Source organism: Rattus norvegicus, chromosome 1, assembly GCF_036323735.1.
Source record: "Rattus norvegicus strain BN/NHsdMcwi chromosome 1, GRCr8, whole genome shotgun sequence".
In the NCBI taxonomy this organism is placed as follows: Eukaryota; Metazoa; Chordata; class Mammalia; order Rodentia; family Muridae; genus Rattus; species Rattus norvegicus.
In genome coordinates this window covers 2,249,823-2,270,672 of record NC_086019.1, presented here as the reverse complement: position 1 = coordinate 2,270,672, position 20,850 = coordinate 2,249,823, and the positions used below count along the sequence as shown (strand labels likewise).

At 38.8% G+C, this 20,850-nt stretch overlaps 1 pseudogene; it reads left to right on the top strand.

Annotated features, from left to right (window-relative positions):
- The first annotated feature begins 226 nt into the window (after positions 1-226).
- Positions 227-4,431, top strand: LOC134484935 (zinc finger protein 729-like; annotated as a pseudogene).
- Positions 4,432-20,850: the final 16,419 nt, after the last annotated feature.

Here is a 20,850-nt window from a genome sequence, read left to right as displayed (position 1 = left end):
ACTCAAAGACCAAAGAAATGACAGAGGTGAACTTTATTACTCAGTTTTCTTCTAAGATGATTTGGTAATTACATTAGAACATCTGGGTCAAGAAATAAGTGGTGGAAGCACCAGAAGCATACATTTACAGTGATATCGGTATCATGGTTACTGTTGTACAAATGTATGGGATGTTTCAGGACGCATTAACCTATGATGATGTACATGTGAACTTCACTCGAGAAGAATGGGCTTTGCTGGATCCTTCACAGAAGAGTCTCTACAAAGATGTGATGCAGGAGACCTATAGGAACCTCACTGCTATAGGTAAGACAGTGAATTTTCTTTCAGTTTTTAAAACAAGGAAACAAATGTTCCTTTGTTACTGTTTTCTGTAACTTCAATTGAAATAAAGAAGAATGAGGTGAAAAAATCAGGTTCACTGAAGATAGTAACTTAAATGTTGCCTAATTTCCAATAATATATCATACATTTTCTGGTACTGTATTTTAGGTTACAATTGGGAAGACCATAGTATTGAAGAACATTGTCAAAGTTTCAGAAGACATGAAAGGTAATTTTCATGTGCAAGTTGGTATGAATATGTCTCTGAAGGCATGTTAGTATGTCCTGGAACTTTTAAAGAAAAGCAACAGTGTAAAAAGAAAAAAAAAGCCCTTCTTTAAGTGTATTGATTATTAAATTCTCACAAATCCATGTACCTCAATGTCAGGTGTCTGACTTGTTTTTTGCAAGGCATTCCTCTAAGAAAGAAGACAAAGAAACAATGCCTTAACAGATCTTACCATTTGAATCATAGCCACATTACAGCTACTCTGTATACCTGCCAATCTGTTTAGTCTCATAACACACACACACACACACACACACACACACACACAGAGAGTAGGTGATAATTTTATTTTTCTAATAGGCAAATATATCATAGTAAACCTGATTACTCATATATTAACATTGTTAAGTTTAAGTGAGAGGGACAGTTTATGAGAGTCAAGAATGTTGTTGAAGAGAAACCTTAATTCTTATACCATATGTCTATGATGAACAAAAAGTCAAACTGTGTGAATACAATGTGGAAATCTTTCTTTTGTTATTTTTACAGGTGTATCCTGTGTCACAATGGATACAAGCCATGTGAGCACAAGGATAGTGAAAGGAGCAATGCCCCCACCCCCAGAACAATTAAGATATATGTAGTAGTCCACATTTGAGCAGACTTTCTCAGTGTGATACAAGTTTATAATTAGTTGGTTTCCCAACTTCATTGGGAATATATCCATAAAGTCACATACCAGAAAATCCATATGAATACTAGGATTGTGGAAATTTCCTTTCTGTTTGTCCTGGTTCACTTGGCCAATGTGATATGCTAATGTAGTGTATTTCACAATAAATGACAACATATGAATGTACTCAATGTGGTAAAGTTCTGAGCTCTTCCATTTCTCTTCAAATATATGAGAAATCTCATAGAGCGAAAGGATGGTACAAATGTGAGCCTTGTAATAACACTTTTACCAACCCATAGTGAATGGGAAACCATGAGTGTAAACAAAGTGATAAAACCTTAAGATGTGATTCTTCTTTACAATTAGACCAAATTATAGAATTAATTTCCACAGGTAAAAAGATTCATTAGTTTAGTGAATGTGGTAAAGCTTTCCCATGTTCCTATCTTTGCAGGCATGAAAGATGTCATACTGGAGAGAAAACCTCTGAAAATACTCAGTGTGGTAAAGCCTTTGCACAACATAGTCATCTCCAAAGACATAAGAGCACACATACTGGAGAGAAACTCTATGAATGTAAGCCACGTGATAAAGCCTTTACATACGATTCTCAGCTTCAAACTCTTGAAAGGATTCATACTGGAGAAAAACCCTACAAATGTAATCAATGTGGTAAAGCCTTTGAACGTCGTTGTAATCTTGGAAGGCATAAACTAATACATACTGGAAGAAAATCCTACAAATGCAATCAGTGTGGTAAAGCCTTTGCACAACACAGTCATCTCAAAACGCATGGAATAACACATACTGGAGAGAAACCTTACGAATGTGATCAGTGTGGTAAAGCCTTTGCATATCATAGTTCTCTCCAAGTACATAAAAGAATACATACTGGAGAGAAGCCCTATGAATGTGATTGGTATGGTAAAGCCTTTGTAGATCAGAATGATCTTAAAAGGCATGAAAGAATTCATACTGGAGAGAAACCCTACAAATGTAATGAATGTGATAAAGCCTTTGGAAATCACCGTAATTTTCGACTGCATAAAATGATGCATGCTGGAGAAAAACTCTACAAATGCAATGAATGTGGTAAAGCCTTTTCACAAATCAGTCATCTCCAAACACATAAAAGCACACATACTAGAGAGGAACTCTATGAATGTAAACAATGTGGTAAAGCCTTTACATGCCATAATGAACTTCAAAGTCATAAAAGGATTCATACTGGAGAGAAATCCTATGAATGCAATCAATGTGGTAAAGTCTTTAAATCTCATCGTTATCTCCAAGTACATAAAACAATACATACTGGAGAGAAGCCCTATGTGTGTGATCAATGTGGTAAAGCCTTTGCACATGGTCCTCTTAGATGGCATAAAATAATGCATACTAGGAAAAAAACCTACAAATGCAATCAGTGTGGTAAAGCCTTTGCACGACACAGCCATCTCAAAACGCATGGAGTAACACATACTGGAGAGAAACCTTACAAGTGTGATCAATGTGGTAAAGCCTTTGCATCTCATAGTTATCTCCAAGTACATAAAAGAATACATACTGGAGAGAAGCCCTATGAATGTGATCAATGTGGTAAAGCCTTTACATCTCATAGTTATCTCCAAGTACATAAAAGAATACATACTGGAGAGAAGCCCTATGTATGCGACCAATGTGGTAAAGCCTTTGCACAACTCAGTCATCTCCAAGTTCATGGAATAACACATACTGGAGAGAAACCTTACAAGTGTGCTCAATGTGGTAAAGCCTTTGCATCTCATAGTTATCTCCAAGTACATAAAAGAATACATACTGGAGAGAATCTCTATGAATGTAATCAATGTGGTAAAGCCTTTGCATCTCATAGTCCTCTCCAAGTACATAAAAGAATACATACTGGAGAGAAGCCCTATGTATGTGATCAATGTGGTAAAGACTTTGTAGTTCAGAGTGATCTTAAAAGACATAAAAGAACACATACTGGCGAGAAACCTTACAAATGTAATGAATGTGGTAAAGCCTTTGTACGGAATGGTAGTCTCCGAACACATAAAGTAATACATACTGGAGAGAAACCTTACAAATGTAATGAATGTGGTAAAGCCTTTGTATGGAATGGTAGTCTCCGAACACATAAAGTAATACATACTGGAGAGAAACCTTACAAATGTAATGAATGTGGTAAAGCCTTTGCATGTAACACTAGTCTCCGAACACATAAAGCAATACATACTGGAGTGAAACGTTTCAAATGTAAGCAATGTGGTAAAGCCTTTGTAGGTCAGAATTACCTTAAAAAGCATGAAAGAATTCATACTGGAGAGAAACTTTACAAATGTAATGAATGTGGTAAAGCCTTTGTTTTTGATTCTAGTCTCCGAAAACATAAAGCAGTACATACTGGAGTGAAACCTTAAGAATGTAAGCAATGTGGTAAGCCTTTGTAGGTCAGAATGACCTTAAAAAGCATGAAAGAATTCATACTGGAGAGAAACCTTACAAATGTAATGAATGTGGTAAAGCCTTTGTATGTAATGCTAGTCTCCGAAAACATAAAGCAACACATACTAGAGTGAAACCTTATGATTGTAAGCAATTTAGTAAGTTCTTTGCCTCTCATGATCAACTTCGACAACATGAAAGAATTGATACAGGAGAGAAACCTTAAAATGTAGTCAATGTGGTAAAGCCTTTTCACAATCAAGCCACCTCCAACTACATAAAAGAACACATACATACTAAAGAGTAACCTTATGAATGTAACCAATGTAATAAAGCCTTTACTGTGATCTTCAAAGGTATGGTGGTTTAAATATACTTGGCCCATTGCAAGTGGCAGTGTTAGGAGGTATGGCCTTTTTGGAGTAGATGTGGACTTTGAGGAAGTATGTCACTGTGGGGGAGGGTGGGCTTTGAGTCCCCATGCTTAAACTCTACCCAGGGCAGAAGAGTCTTCTGGCTGCCTTCTGATCAAGATGTAGAACTCTCTCCTCCAGCAGCATGTCTGCTTGGACACTGACATTCCTTCCACCTTGATAATAGACTGAACCTCTGAATCTGTATACCTCCCCTCCCCCCAATTAAATGTCCTTTCTAAGAGTTGCCTTGGTCATGGTATCTTTTCACAGCATTAATATCCAAATTAACACAAACAGCATAAAAGATACCACATTAGAGAGAAACTATGAATGTACTAAATATGGTGAAGCCTTTGCACATTTTTTTTTTTTGGTTCTTTTTTTTTTGGAGCTGGGGACCGAACCCAGGGCCTTGCGCTTCCTAGGCAAGCGCTCTACCACTGAGCTAAATCCCCAACCCCGCCTTTGCACATTTCAATGGTTCTCACTATAACAAAAGTATTCATACTTCCATTCACTGAAACCCTGTGAATGCAGAAAATAACATTCTTGAGAAAAGCCTTATGAATGGTCTCAGTGTGGCAAAGTCTTTGTGAAATCTGCATAAATACCTAACAATTCAAAAACATGGTCAAAGTAAATGCCAGGAGTCTATTGGAAACAAGCTGAGTTAGAAGGGTAGGGATTATGATTAGTGTGGTTGGGTGTGCAGTTAGTGCTAGAAAGTTAGGGGTTAGGGTTAAACCATTGCGGGGCGGGTTAAGGTTGAGGACAAAACGGGTAGGGTTAGGTTGGCGTTTAGTTTTAGGGGGTTAGGAAAATGTGAAATTGGGGAAGGAAATGGGAGGAGGTGGGCTGTGGTACAGGGAGGGATGAAAATGATATATAGTATTCATAAAATCCTGAAATACAAAAACAATCAAGTTGAAAAGCTTCAATGTAAATAGTTTGAGGGGTAAGGAGAGTTGTTACTAAATACAATAATGAAATTCAGAAAAATCATTAGCTCTTAGAAATCATTTATTCCAATAAAGTGGAAAACTCTAAAATAAAGCACATAGTTTTCTGGATGTATATAACCTACCAAAAGTAAATCGTGAGGATCTAAAAGGAAAAAAAAATGAAAAAAAAATTGAGCAGCTTTGTAGAAAGCAGTACAAGTGAAGTAGTTGTGGTCAAATATTTACCAAATAAAATTACCAGACCTTCAATGAAATACTAACACAAATCCTTCTCAAACTATGCTATTAAATAGCAAAGGAAGGTTACATTACCAAACTCTTTATGAAGTTACTATTAGCCTAATACTGAAACCAGATAAACACAGACCAATCTCCACCATTTATGGTGCAATTTATATGCAAAATTTCTTTAAAAATACCTTCAAACTATTCAAAAATAAATCAAAAAATTACCATGGTCAAACTGGTTTATTCGAGAGGTGTAGTGCTGGCTCAATATGTCAATATATTTTATAAATTTCTCTAATCTTTTGTTTTTTGATAGAATACAAATCATAACATTTCAATCCTGTCAAATATCCCATAGAAACTCAGAATATAAGAAACACATCTCACCATAATAATATGTATGTCAAGCAGTAGCCTTATCAACCAGTAAAAATATACTGAGAAAGGAATCTGGGAAATAATCCCATTCAAAACAACGTAAAAATCTCTTGAATTAAACCTGACCAAGGATGTGAAAGACCTCTAATGAAAACTTTATAGATACTGAATAAAATTAAAGAGGACACTAGAAGATGGAAAGACCTTGCATGCTCATGGGATGGCCATACTTCCAAAATCAGTCTACAGATTCAATGCAATCCCAAGGGAAATTAAGGGGGAATATTGTCAAAATACATTACATAATGCATGAAAACCCTATAATCCCATTATTCTGTATAATAAGTATTAAGACATTTTTGAAAGCTTTAGATCCAAGCTGGTTTTAGGAACAAAGACAGTCACACACATGCATATGACAAAACTGCAAAATACCAGTCAGACATATGATGTTCTGCCAGTAAACGCAGCTTTGGTGAGCTGGTGCCTGGGATTCATTGTCAAGACAGCTTAGCCTAAATTATTGACCTCAAGTGAGAGACCCATCTTAAAAAATGAGGTCAACAATTGTCCAAGAAATGCATGCAAACATATATGAAAACACTATATACAAATGGAACATAATTCAGACCAAAAGCTGTGGCACATACCAGAACATAGATGCCCCAAGGGATTTACACAAAAAGAAATAACCCAGTTGCCAAGAGACAAATACTATATGATGTTATTTGTGCAAGGAGCCTAGAGACAACAAATTGGAAGCACTGGAAAGCAGCATGGTGGTTGCCAAGGGCTGTGAGAGGGAGAAGTGAAGAGCTGGTATTTATTGAATATAGAATTTCAGTATGAAATGGTAAAAGAATTGTGATACATGGGATTCATAATCCCACAATACAGTGAATGTCCTTCATGCCAATCAAGTATCAACTTAATCAACCTAGATAAAAATGATAGCTTTCATATTATGTATATTTTACAAGAATAATAAAAGTCCTCCATCGCCATAAAGTAATAAGGAGGTTGGGCCCTGTATAGCTGCAACTCGGTAACAGCAATGTTAATCTACTTTGGTGAGTTTCCTAATGGTTTCACTGCATTTAGATACCTGTACCTTGAAAATAAAGTAATGTTAAAATGTCTACCAATGTCTTTTCTGAGGTATCTTGAAATCTCAAAGGAAACTGCTTTGAGTGACTTGGTGTAATGGAGGCAGCTGTTGGCTGTGAGGTGCTGGGAAGAAAGCAGAATCATAGAGAAGCCTGAGTGCTCTGCACAGCACTAACTCCCAGGCAGTACTTAGTTTGCTTTCCTTTATAAAAGTTTACAGAATGAAATTGTATGCCTATCTGGTTGATTAACCACATGTACTTTCAGAAGAAGTCAGCATTAGATGCGTCCTTTGTCCTCAAATGTCTTTTTTTTTTAAGGTATGTCACTGAGGCTAGGGTACATATTACATGAACATGCCCCACCCCCGGCTCCTGTGGTGGGGGCCTGCAACATGCAAGGATTTTTTTTCTTCACTAAATGTTTGTGTCATCTTTGGCTGTCGAGAGATGTTTAAATTCATGCTGGCATAAGAATATATGCTCAGTGCCTCTTTAGATATTTAGAGTAAAGTTTTGTGTAACAAATATCACTTTATTACTCCTAGGATGGCGAGCCTCCTCGAGACAGAATAAGCAGTAAACAACACAACACTTAGCATTCAAGATTGAGGGACACAGATTCCAGCTCTGAGTCCCAGACCAATGGAGTGCTAGACAGCATCTTAGAACCTTCAACTGTAACACTGACTAAATAGCACATACCATTCGGGATTACTGTAAAACTAGGGGTGAAGTGTGTAAGACTGTGCAGGCCCTGTCACCTAATGGACACCAAATAAACATTAGTTACTATTTCTGTCACTGATGTTTGTGTTATTAGAGAGCCTATGCAGGATAGGGGACAACAGTAAGTGCACACTTACTGTTTAAAAAACATGATCCCCCCCTCCAACACACACACAGAATTAGGAATGATGAGAGATTGAGACTAAGACAACTCTAGCAGTTAACATTTTGGGTTATTTCAATAACTCCCTTTTCACTTGGTCTTGCTACCTCTGAACATTGCTAATATCCAACCCACCTTTTTATCTGTTTTTAAAAACAAAAATACATAAAATGGACTATTAAGGCAAGCTGACAACTGCTTTTTCTTTTCTTTTTGTTTTTAAATTATTTTTAAAGATTTATTCATTTTATTATATATAAGCACACTGTAGCTGTCTTCAGATAAACTGGAAGAGAGCATCGGATCTCTTTATAGATGGTTGTGAGCCACCATGTGGTTGCTGGGAATTGAACTCAGGATCTCTGGAAGAGTAGTCAGGTGCTCTTAACCACTGAGCCATCTCTCAAGCCCGATTTTACTTTTTTTTTTAATATTTATTTTTAGTATGTGTGGGAGTGCGAGGCACCCTCAGAGACTAGAAGTGTCTGGTCCCCTAGAGCTGGAGTTAGAAGCAGCTGTGAACCTTCCAATGTGGATGCTGGGAACCAGGCCTTGGTCCTCTTCAATGGTAGTCTGTGCTCTTAACCACTGAGCCTTCTCCCCAGCCCCAAAAATGCTTCTCTTGAAGAAAGGAACACATGTTTTAAAATTGTATCACATTACCTAGTAAGGACTATCACAAACAACAGATGCTGTTCAAAAGAAAATACAGGTTGTGATTTAGCAATTAAGAGCTAGAAGACATGCACAGTGCAACCGGTGTCCCTCTAACTGACCTCAAACTCTGTCAAATTTGCATCAGATGTAGTAATGGAGACTCAGGTGGGAGGTTCTCCAAGATTGGACACAATATTTATTTCCCACCAAGTTTGCAGAGTAAATACATGTTATCCCAAACTATTGTATAGTTTTCAAACTTCCAACTTTCCATAAATGATTTTTACTATTTGTTCTAAAAAACAAAAAAGCTCAACAACAACAAGAGAAAACCCCAGCATGCTGTTTCCTGACATTTTCTGTATTTCATTTCCCCTAGAAAGACTGGGGCCCAAAGCTTCTGAACCATGTTGTGCTGTACTTAAGGACAGTAATGCATTAACACACTTTTCTCCCATGTAATTTATTTTAATCATTTTATTCCAGCAAATCTTAAGAGGGCAGAGGGGAAATTCCATTCACCGCTATCATATTCTGCCCTGCCCTGCTGCAAATCAGCTCAGTGGCTTACCAATGGCAAAGTTTTAATGCAGGTTTGTTTTTGTTTTTGTTTTTTTTCTTTAAGATCAGGGGTACAGTGTTTCTAAACAGAAAGAACTGCACTAAGTCCATTAGTAGACACCAAATAGCTTTGAGACTAGGTCTTTCTGGAAACACCTTCATTAATGTTAGTTTAGGCTGCTAACAGAAGCAGGCCACTTGAGAAATCATTTTAAACCAAAACAAGGAAATCCACTTAAGAAAGGGTTAATAAGTCAGTATAAGGACCATAGGTTGGAACTGGTGAAAGTCAGTGCACACCGACTTTAAACATCAATTAAGATAGTGGTAATTGTTCAAATTCTGAAGGTTATGATAGGATCAATGAAACAACATCTTTCTTAGTCAATCATAAGGGAGAAGCTTATGATTTCACTCATTTCCCAGTCAATGGAAGCGTGTGGTTTGAATTTGTTTTCTAGTTGATATAGTCATAGCCTTCAATAGGTCAGAACCAAAAGCCATGTACTTTAGAATGCTTGTAAGAGGCTCATCATTGAAAGTAGGAATTATAAAATTATGTATAGCCAAAACTGGAAAGTGAAGTAGAAAATTTAATATTACTCAATGAATACAGTATTACATGTGCTTTTCAATAAGCTAAATCAATAAATATATTTATTAATACTTTTGAATTAAATATTGCAAAATAAAATAACTTTTAAAATATTTAGTGACTTGTGTGGGTGTATGTACCTACTTGCACACATGTGAGTGCCACAGTGCCCATGTAGAGACAAGAGGACAACGTTCAGAAATTAGTTCTCTGCTTCCTCCATATCTATTCTGGGGCTAAAACTCAGATCATCAACCCACGGAGACATCTCACTGGCTCTAAATAAATTCTTTAAATCTCTATTTACATCCCTTAAAGTTTCCATACTCAAGTTGACAAGAAAACAAAACGAAAGATACTAATATTTCAGTTTATTTTCTGGCCACAACCTGGTCAATTTTTTTTTAAAGAACATAGATTTGTTGGGCTCTTGACTGTGGAGACTGGGAGTTTAGAGAACACAGCAATAGTGTCTGATTAGGGCCTTCATCCTACATCATAACATGATGAGGGCAGCACTAGTGAGACAGGGCAGATGTGATAATGAGGTTTCTCTACTTGTCCTTATACAGCCACTGTGCCATCATGGGGATTCTATTCGTGGTCATATGTAAACTCAAGTTAATGAAGACAGTGAGCAAAAGTTCTGCTTCTTAGCACACAGCAAAAAAAGTTTTATTGTTTTGAAAAGAAGAAATATTGCTTCATCAAACCACACATAGGCTGCCCCATGACAAACAGAAGAAGTGGATCCCACCTTGCCCCCTGTATCTTCCTTTGAAAGGTATTATTGTGCATGTGAGTAATGGGCACTTGCTGTGCACAGAAGAGGGCCGATATCGATCAGGGTGTGGTAGATGGTGTTTAATGTACTTCCTGTAGGTGGCCTCCCAACAGATATGTTCAGAGTGAAGTTAAAAAGCAGAGAGCAATGAAGTTTATTATTTGTAGACGGCCGCAATAACATTCGCCACCACAAGATGGCGATGGATTCCACTGCGCCCCACATGGAAAGCTGGGAGAGCAAGCAGTATTACAGAGCAATAGTGATAAAAACTGCATGGTATTGGTACAGAGACAGACAGATAGACCAATGGAATAGAATTGAAGACCCAGAAATGAACCCACACACCTATGGTCACTTGATTTTTGACAAAGGAGCCAAAACCATCCAATGGAAAAAAGATAGCATTTTCAGCAAATGGTGCTGGTTCAACTGGAGGTCAACATGTAGAAGAATGCAGATCGATCCATGCTTATCACCCTGTACAAAGCTTAAGTCCAAGTGGATCAAGGACCTCCACATCAAACCAGACACACTCAAACTAATAGAAGAAAAACTAGGGAAGCATCTGGAACACATTAGCACTGGAAAAAATTTCCTAAACAAAACACCAATGGCTTATGCTCTAAGATCAAGAATCGACAAATGGGATCTCATAAACTACAAAGCTTCTGTAAGGCAAAGGACACGGTGGTTAGGACAAAACGGCAACCAACAGATTGGGAAAAGATCTTTACCAATCCTACAACAGATAGAGGCCTTATATCCAAAATATACAAAGAACTCAAGAAGTTAGACCGCAGGGAGACAAATAACCCTATTAAAAAATGGGGTTCAGAGCTAAACAAAGAATTCACAGCTGAGGAATGCCGAATGGCTGAGAAACACCTAAAGAAATGTTCAACATCTTTAGTCATAAGGGAAATGCAAATCAAAACAACCCTGAGATTTCACCTCACACCAGTGAGAATGGCTAAGATCAAAAACTCAGGTGACAGCAGATGCTGGCGAGGATGTGGAGGAAGAGGAACACTCCTCCATTGTTGGTGGGATTGCAAACTGGTACAACCATTCTGGAAATCAGTCTGGAGAATCCTCAGAAAATTGGACATTGAACTGCCTGAGGATCCAGCTATACCTCTCTTGGGCATATACCCAAAAGATGCCCCAACATATAAAAAAGACACGTGCTCCACTATGTTCATCGCAGCCTTATTTATAATAGCCAGAAGCTGGAAAGAACCCAGATGCCCTTCAACAGAGCAATGGATACAGAAAATGTGGTACATCTACACAATGAAATATTACTCAGCTATCAAAAACCACGACTTTATGAAATTCGTAGGCAAATGGTTGGAACTGGAAAACATCATCCTGAGTGAGCTAACCCAATCACAGAAAGACATACATGGTATGCACTCATTGATAAGTGGCTATTAGCCCAAATGCTTGAATTACCCTAGATGCCTAGAACAAATGAAACTCAAGACGGATGATCAAAATGTGAATGCTTCACTCCTTCTTTAAAAGGGGAACAAGAATACCCTTGGCAGGGAAGAGAGAGGCAAAGATTAAAACAGAGACTGAAGGAACACCCATTCAGAGTCTGCCCCACATGTGGCCCATACATATATAGCCACCCAATTAGACAAGATGGATGAAGCAAAGAAGTGCAGACCGACAGGAGCCAGATGTAGATCGTTCCTGAAAGACAGAGCCAGAATACAGCAAATACAGAGGCGAATGCCAGCAGCAAACCACTGAACTGAGAATAGGACCCCCGTTGAAGGAATCAGAGAAAGAACTGGAAGAGCTTGAAGGGGCTCGAGACTCAATATGTACAACAATGCCAAGCAACCAGAGCTTCCAGGGACTAAGCCCCTACCCAAACACTATACATGGACTGACCCTGGACTCTGACCTCATAGGTAGCAATGCATATCCTAGTAAGAGCACCAGTGGAAGGGGAAGCCCTGGGTCCTGCTAAAACTGAACCCCCAGTGAACTAGACTGTTGGGGGGAGGGCGGCAATGGGGGGAGGGTTGGGAGGGGAACACCCATAAGGAAGGGGAGGGGGGAAGGGGATGTTTGCCCGGATACCGGGAAAGGGAATAACACTCGAAATGTATATAAGAAATACTCAAGTTAATAAAAAATATATATATATATATATATAAAAAAAAAAGAATATGTATTTCTCAGAAAAAAAAAAAAAAAAAAAAGAAGATGGCACTGGCCTCCGCCCCGCCAGCCGACTTCCTTTCAGGAAGTTAACTGTGTGTGCAAGTGCAAGAGTGCCTTTGTGGGGGTTGGGGATTTAGCTCAGTGGTAGAGCGCTTGCCTAGCAAGCGCAAGGCCCTGGGTTCGGTCCTCAGCTCCGAAAAAAAAAAAAAAAAAAAAGAAAAGAAAAAAGAAAAAAGAAAAAAGAAAAAAAAAAGAGTGCCTTTGTGCCAGGTCTTTGCCCACTCCGGGGCGTGCCTAATGAGATCATGTGTAAGCAACCAATCAGGTGTGGATGCGCCTTGCTAGGGTGTATATAAGCCGCACCTTGCCGGCGCATGGGCCTCTCCTTAAGATTGAATAAAAGTTTAGCTGCAACAAGGATTCATATGTCCCCGTGTGTTTTCTTGCTGGCGAGGGCACGCGGGACAATTATTCTGTTTTCTGCCTTCTTTTTCTCTCTGGACAACCCTTGTCAGAGAGCAATCTACTGAAGAGACAAGACAGGAAGGCTCTTGGTGATCACTGTTTGACTCCATGCCATCTCCCTCACACTGACCCTGTCTAAACATACATGGCCCAGACTCGTTTGTATTAACGACTCTCCCTTTAGATTCTGATTATCACCTCGACAATTTCCATAAGGTGTAGTTACAGTCAGCATACACTCAGTTCTCTGTATGCTTGGGATTTTTATTCCAGGTCACCTCATCAATATTACATCTAGGAATGGCCAGGTCTCCTATGTAAAATTGTGTAGTAATAGCATAAGACCCAGACACACCCTCCTTACACAATAAATCAATTTAGATATTTTACAATATTCAATACAATGTTGCTTCTAAGAAAACATCTTGAATTATTAGGAAATTGTAACAAGCAGATAGATCTCTGCGTGTTTCGTACAGAAAAAACATCTTTTAAATAGTCCCTTCTTCCTTCTCCTCTCTCCTTTTATTTGTCCTCATTTATATATTTCTACAACTACTTTTCCTTTCCATTTCTTTATTCCCCATAAGGACAGTGATGTATTAAGATAGAAACTCACATGTAGCTCGGGGTAGTCTTGAATTGAAAATCCTCTTACCTCTACCACTTGAAGGTTGAGTTATTGGTGTGTATGTCGTGCCTAAGTTTTTAGGGCCCTTCCACCTTCGTGTGTGCTCCTGTGTGATATCAGAAGAATCAAACGCCTCAGTCTTTTCTCTGAAGATGCGATTAGAGGTTGTGGTTGAAAGAATAAGAGAAAAAGAATAGGCTAGAAAAACATCTACCACAAGTCCAGCACAGCAGTATGGGGGCTTTAATTTCCCTAGAATCTTTATTAAATGTCAAATCTGCATTATAAAGGGTAGGGAAAAAGGAAGGGACATGTGGGCATTTGAGAAAACTATTTATGTAAGAAAGTATTTCTAGTCTTGAAGTCATGCTTCCCAGAAACATTCATTCTGTATATTCTCCTCAACATGCCTTCCTCCACCTCCCCTACCTAGACAGTGGCTAATGATCACATACACATTTTAAAGCTGTGCAGTTTCTTTCTACCTGTGACGGTCCGAATGAAAATGGCCCTCATAAGCTCTTAAGGAATGGCACTATAAGGAGGTGTGGCCTTTTTGGAGGAAGTTTGTCACTGTTGGGTGGGCTTTGAGATTTCAGATGCTCAAGCCAGGCCTAGTTGCTCCTTTCTCTTCTTGATGTCTGCTAATCCAGACGTAGAAATCTCAGCTACCTCTCCAAAACCATGACTGCCTGCATGCCATGAGCTTCCCACCATGATGAAAATGGACTAAACCTATGAACTGTAAGCCAGCCCTAACAAATTGTTTTCTTTTATAAGGGTTCCTATGGCCATGGTGTCTCTTCACAACAGAAGAAACCCCTAATAAGACACTACCCATTTGATTTGGGGGACCTTCTTAGTTAGGTTTTCCTGGGATCCCAACTGAGGGCTTAGGAAAATTCTTAGGGCAGGTGGGCCTCTTACCTGTTTCTTATTTTATTTTTTGAGACAGAGTATCACTATGTACCTCAGGCTAGCCTCAAGCTTGCAAAACTCCTGCCTCATCCTCTTGATTGCTGTTATTGTAGGTATGCAGCATCAAACCAGAATAGACTCACAGACTCCACTCTGGAAACTTCAGTGTTTCTGAACAATCAGGAAATGGGTTCAGGTAGGTTAGGTAGAACAGTTCTTGTTTGTATGAGTTTCCAATATTTAATATCTCAGCTCAATGTCTCAGCTCAAAGATGTTTAGTGGTAGGAAACTTTGAGAAATTGCCAGTGCGGGCAATGAAAACTGACAGCTTGATAGAGTTAGTGGTAGCTGGCTGACTGCCAGTCCCACCATCAACCAGACCTCACATTGGAGCTGTACAGGAGCCAACAACCTCAGAATTCCTGGTAACTTCCAAGATGTCGTTGTGCTCGTAGCCTCATTAAGTATTTAATATTTATTATGATGCCCTTGGGCCATCAAGAAGAGTAATTATACTCTGTTCTTTCTCAATCCTAAGGCAAGCACTTGCATAATACACTTAATTAACATGAAAAATTAATAACACTTACTGAACTCTGTGTGCCAGGACTCATGTTCCATGCTTTATAGGGATTATCGCATTGTAGAAATGTTCCCATATAAAACAACTTTAGCCAAAAATATTTTGGTACTTAAGCTTTAGTTGGCTGAAAATTGTACGTATTTGGAAAACACATGTATTAAGAAGGCTTCGGTTAATTGGAAAGGAAGAAGTCAAAATATCACTATTTGCCGATGAAATGATAATATATTTAAGTGAACATAAAAGTTCCACCAGAGAACTACTAAAGCTGATAAACACCTTCAGCAAAGTGGCTGGGTATAAAATTAACTCCAATAAATCAGTAGCCTTCCTCTACACAAAAGAGAAACAAGCCGAGAAAGAAATTAGGGAAATGACACCCTTCATAATAGACCCAAATAATATAAAGTACCTCGGTGTGACTTTAACCAAGCAAGTAAAAGATTTGTACAATAAGAACTTCAAGACTCTGAAGAAAGAAATTGAAGAAGACCTCAGAAGATAGAAAGATCTCCCATGCTCATGGATTGACAGGATTAATATAGTAAAAATGGCCATTTTACCAAAAGCGATCTACATATTCAATGCAATTCCCATCAAAATACCAATCCAATTCTTCAAAGAGTTAGACAGAACAATTTGCAAATTCACCTGGAATAACAAAAAACCCAGGATAGCTAAAACTATGCTCAACAATAAAAGGAATTCAGGGGGAATCAATATCCCTGAACTCAAGCAGTATTACAGAGCAATAGTGATAAAAAACTGCATGGTTTTGGTACAGAGACAGGGAGATAGACCAATGGAAGAGAATTGAAGACCCAGAAATGATCCAACACACCTATGGGCACCTGATTTTTGACAAAGGAGCAAAAACCATCCAATGGAAAAAAGATAGCATTTTCAGCAAATGGTGCTGGTTCAACTGGAGGTCAACATGTAGAAGAATGCAGATCAATCCATGCTTATCACCCTGTACAAAGCTTAAGTCCAAGTGGATCAAAGACCTCCACACCAAACCAGATACACTCAAACTAATAGAAGAAAAACTAGGGCAGCATCTCCAACACATGGGCACTGGAAAAAATTTCCTGAACAAAACACCAATGGCTTATGCTCTAAATCAAGAATCGACAAATGGGATCTCATAAAACTGCAAAACTTCTGTAAGGCAAAGGACACTGTGGTTAGGACAAAACGGCAACCAACAGATTGGGAAAAGATCTTTACCAATCCTACAACAGATAGAGGCCTTATATCCAAAATATACAAAGAACTCAAGAAGTTAGACCACAGGGAGACAAATAACCCTATTAAAAAATGGGGTTCGAGCTAAACAAAGAATTCACAGCTGAGGAATGCCGAATGGCTGAGAAACACCTAAAGAAATGTTCAACATCTTTAGTCATAAGGGAAATGCAAATCAAAACAACCCTGAGATTTCACCTCACACCAGTGAGAATGGCTAAGATCAAAAACTCAGGTGACAGCAGATGCTGGCGAGGATGCGGTGAAAGAAGAACACTCCTCCATTGTTCGTGGGATTGAAGACTGGTGCAGCCATTCTGGAAATCAGTCTGGAGGTTCCTCAGAAAATTGGACATTGAACTGCCTGAGGATCCAGCTATACCTCTCTTGGGCATATACCCAAAAGATGCCCCAACATATAAAAAAGACATGTGCTCCACTATGTTCATCGCAGCCTTATTTATAATAGCCAGAAGCTGGAAAGAACCCAGATGCCCTTCAACAGAGGAATGGATACAGAAAATGTGGTACATCTACACAATGGAATAGTACTCAGCTATCAAAAACAATGACTTTATGAAATTCGTAGGCAAATGGTTGGAACTGGAAAATATCATCCTGAGTGAGGTAACCCAATCACAGAAAAGCACACATGGTATGCACTCATTGATAAGTGGCTATTAGCCCAAATGCTTGAATCATCCTAGATGCCTAGAACAAATGAAACTCAAGACGGATGATCAAAATGTGAATGCTTCACTCCTTCTTTAAAAGGGGAACTAGAATACCCTTGGCAGGGAATAGAGAGGCAAAGATTAAAAAAGACACAGGAGTAACACCCATTCAGAGCCTGCCCCACATGTGGCCCATACATATACAGCCATCCAATTAGACAAGATGGATGAAGCAAAGAAGTGCAGGCCAACAGGAGCCGGATGTAGATTGCTCCTGAGAGACACAGCCAGAATACAGCAAACACAGAGGCGAATGCCAGCAGCAAACCACTGAACTGAGAATAGGACCCCCGTTGAAGGAATCAGAGAAAGAACTGGAAGAGATTGAAGGGACTCGAGACCCCATATGTACAACAATGCCAAGGAACCAGAGCTTCCAGGGACTAAGCCACTACCTAAAGACTATACATGGACTGACCTTGGACTCTGACCACATAGGTAGCAATGAATATCCTAGTAAGAGCACCAGTGGAAGTGGAAGCCCTGGGTCCTGCTAACACTGAACCCCCAGTGAACTAGACTGTTGGGGGGAGGGCGGCAATGGGGGGAGAGTGGGGAGGGGAACACCCATAAGAAGGGAATGTTTGCCCGGAAACCGGGAAAGGGAATAATACTCAAAATGTATATAAGAAATACTCAAGTTAATAAAAAAAAAGAATTAGGAAACAACAGTCTTCAAAATAGTCACAAATAATATAAAATATCTTGCTGTGACTCTCACCAAGCAAATCAATGTTCTTCAGGAAAGGAACTTCAAATCCCAGAAAAAAGAATTCAAAAAAGATTTCAGAAGATGAAAAGATATCTCCTGCTCATGGATTAGCAAGATTAATATAGTAAAAATGGTCATCTTACCTAAAGCAATCTACAGATTCAATGCAATCTCTATTAACATCACAACTCTATTCTTCACAAAGTTAGAATAAACAGTTCTCAAATTTATTTGAAATAAGAAAAATCTAATTATAGCAAAAACTATTCCCATCAATGAAAGAATTTCTGGGATCCTCCAGAACCTGTCCTCAAGCAATACTGTAGAGCAATGGTGATAAAAACAGCATGAAATTGGCACAGATACAGGGAAGAAGATTAATGGAAAAGAATTGAAGACCCAGAAGTGAATCCTCACAGTTATGGTCACTTGTTCTATCCAGTGGGGGGAAAAGTATGCTCAACAAATGGTGATGGTTCAACTGGTGGTCCACAAGTAGAAGAATGCAAATTGATCCATTTTTAAATCCTTATACAAAGCTCAAGTACAGGCAGATCCAGGACCTCCACATAAAACCAGATATGCTGAATCTAATAGAAGACAAAGTGATGAGCAGCCTTGAGTACTTGGGCACAGGGTAAAACTTCCTGAATGGAACACTAATGGCTTATGCTTTAAGAGCAACCGTCAACAAATGTACCTCATAAAACCGAAACACTTCTGTCAAGCAAAGAACCCTGTCAATAGGACAAAATGTCAGCCCACAGGGTGGGAAATGCTATTTATCAAACCTATATCTGATAGAGGGCTAATATCCAATAAACAAAGAACTCAAGAAGGTATACTCCAGAGAACCAAATAATCCTACTATAGAGTAGAGTACATACTTTGAGAATTCTCAAACAAGAAATCTCAAATGGCTGAGAAGAACCTACAGAAATGTTCAACATCTTAATTATTAGGGACATGCAAACAAAATGATCCTGAATTTCCACCTCATACCAGTCTGAATTGCTAAGTTAAAAAATGCATTTAAAGCAGATGTTAGAGAGGATGCACAGAAACAAGAACACTCCTCCATTGCTGGTGGGACGGGAAGCTGGTTAAATCACTTTGGAAATCAGTCTGGTGGTTCCTAAGAAAATTGGAAATAGTTATAACTGAGGGCCTAACTATACCATTCCTTGGACTATACTCAACAGATGCTCCAACATATAACTAGGACACATGTTCTACTGTGCTTATATCAGCCTTATTTATAATAACCAGAAGCTGGTCACATCCCAAATGTCCCTTAACAAAATAATGTATACAGAAAAATGTGATAAATATACACATTGGAGTACTATGCAGCAATAAAAACAATGATTTCATGAAATTCACAGGCTAATAAATGGAATAAGAAAATATCGTCCTGAGTGACGTAACCCAGATGCAAAAGAATATTCATGGTATGTACTCACTAATAAGTAAATGTTAATCCAGAAGCCCACAATGCCCAACATACAACCCACAGAACATTTTGTGCATAAAATGTGAGAAGACCAGGGTGTAAATGCTTCAGTCCTGCACTGAGTGTGTAACAGGATGACTGTGGGAGGTGGAGTGATAGTGGAACCAGGAGGAAGAATAGAGGGGGAAATAAGCTACACAGCATCAGGATCTCGAAGAGATATGCAAGAGTTACAGATGGTCAGGTAATCGAATAAAAAATGTGTAGCAGGGGAGGAATGAGGATAACTGGGGATAGCCACCAGAGGCTCCCAGACACCAGGGTAAATGAGGCTCCCAGGACTCAACAGGCATGATTACTACGAAGAAGAAGAAGAAGAAGAAGAAGAAGAAGAAGAAGAAGAAGAAGAAGAAGAAGAAGAAGAAGAAGAAGAAGAAGAAGAAGAAGAAGAACAAGAACAAGAAGAACAAGAAGAACAAGAAGAACAAGAAGAACAAGAAGAAGAACAAGAACAAGAAGAACAAGAACAAGAACAAGAAGAAGAACAAGAAGAAGAACAAGAAGAAGAACAAGAAGAACAACAAGAACAACAACAAGAAGAAGAAGAACAAGAAGAACAAGAAGAAGAAGAAGAACAAGAAGAAGAACAACAAGAAGAAGATGATGATGAAGAAGAAGAAGAACAAGAACAAGAACAAGAAGAACAAGAAGAAGAACAAGAACAAGAAGAAGAACAAGAAGAAGAACAAGAAGAACAACAAGAAGAAGAACAAGAAGAAGAACAAGAAGAAGAACAAGAAGAAGAACAAGAAGAAGAAGAAGATGATGATGAAGAAGAAGAAGAAGAAGAAGAAGAAGAAGAAGAAGAAGAAGAAGAAGAAGAAGAAGAAGAAGAAGAAGAAGAAGAAGAAGAAAGAAGAAGAAGAAAGGAGAAGAAGAAGAAAAGTTGCCTACCAGACTGGCCTGAATGCATGCCTATAGGGAACTTTCCTAATTATTAATTGGGGTAGGAATGCCTTGCCTCTTTACTATGGGTAATGTGAACCCTGGGCAGGTGGTTCCTAGTATCTTAGTATAAAGAAGGTAGAATGCCAGAGGGAGGAAGCCAAAAACCAACCTTCACCTGTGGTCTTGGTTACAGTTCTTGACCTTTGGTTTCTGCTGTGGCTCCCCATTTTACAGTCACTTTACATGGAAAGTGTTGGAGGAAATGAACCCTTTCTTCTTTCTTCTTGACTTAGTTTTATGTATGGTGTTTACCACAGCTTCAGAAAAGCTAACTTAAGAAAGACCCTAAGTTAGAAAAGACCACTCACCTCCTTCAGTCCCTTAAGTGACCCTTCCCTTGGCTATCACAATAAAGAGCATTGTTTTCAAGAAGGTCTAACTCTATACAATGGTGGTACCACCCTAGACAGATTGGGGCCAGTCTTGTTAAGTTTAACCCCTTCTGGTCACACATAAAGTTGACCAGGTTTTGGGGTGAATCCAGCCTGCTGTGAGGTCAAAGGTGTCTTGTTCTAAGACGAGTATGGCTCAGAACAGTCATTCATTCACTAATGCTCTCTATCTGACAGATCACCACTAAGAGATAGTCAGGGACAAATCACTGACTAGAATCAAACGTCATCCTCTAGAACTTCCTCAGAGCTGCAAATAGACAAGGGATCT